General features: G+C 42.9%; 1 pseudogene; it reads left to right on the top strand.

Moving 5' to 3' along the window:
• LOC143400604 (olfactory receptor 7E24-like) lies at positions 1 to 923 on the top strand (annotated as a pseudogene).

Raw genomic sequence — 923 nt, 5'->3', positions numbered from 1 at the left:
GCACTAAATGTAACAGACATCTTAGAATTCCATCTCCTGAGTCTCTCAGCTGATCCAGAATTGCAACCTGTCCTCTTTGGACTGTTCCTGACCATGTACCTGATCACAGTGTTTGGGAACCTACTCATAGTTCTGGCCATAGCTTTGACTCCAACCTCCACACCCCTATGTACTTCTTCCTCTTTAATCTGTCCTTGGCTGACATCTATTTTACCTCTACCACTGTTCCGAAGATGATTGTAAACCTCCAAACTCACAGTAGAACCATATCCTATGTGGGCTGCCTGACACAGATGTCTCTTTTTCTCATTTTTGGATGCATGGATGATCTGCTTCTGACTGTGATGGCCTATGACCGTTTTGTGGCCATCTGTCACCCCCTGCATTATCCAACCATTATGAACCCTCGACTTTGTGGCTTTTTAGTTTTGGTGTCTTTTTTGGTTAGCCTTTTGGAATCCCAGCTGCATAATTTGATTGCATTACAGTTTACTACCTTCAAGGATGTCAAAATTGCTAATTTTTTCTGTGACCCTTCTCAGGTCCTCAGTCTTTCCTGTTCTGGCACTTTTTATCAATATCATAGTAATGTATTTTGTTGGTGCTCTATTTGGTGTTTCTCCCATCTCAGGAATCCTTTTCTCTTACTATAAAATAGTTTCCACTATTCTGAGAATCCCATCCTCAGGTGGGAAATATAAAGCCTTCTCTACCTGTGGTTCTCACCTATCAGTTGTTTGTTTATTTTATGGGACAGGCTTTGGAGTGTACCTTGGTTATGTGTGTCACATTCTTCTAGAAAATCTGCAGTGGCCTCGGTGACGTGCCCAGTTGTCACCCCCATGCTGAACCCCTTCATCTACAGCCTGCAGAACAGGGACACTAAGAGTATCCTAAAGCGGCTCCAGAGTAGAATCATCTAA

Source organism: Callospermophilus lateralis, chromosome 1 (assembly GCF_048772815.1).
Source record: "Callospermophilus lateralis isolate mCalLat2 chromosome 1, mCalLat2.hap1, whole genome shotgun sequence".
Taxonomy (NCBI): Eukaryota; Metazoa; Chordata; class Mammalia; order Rodentia; family Sciuridae; genus Callospermophilus; species Callospermophilus lateralis.
This window is presented reverse-complemented; position numbering and strand designations above follow the sequence as displayed.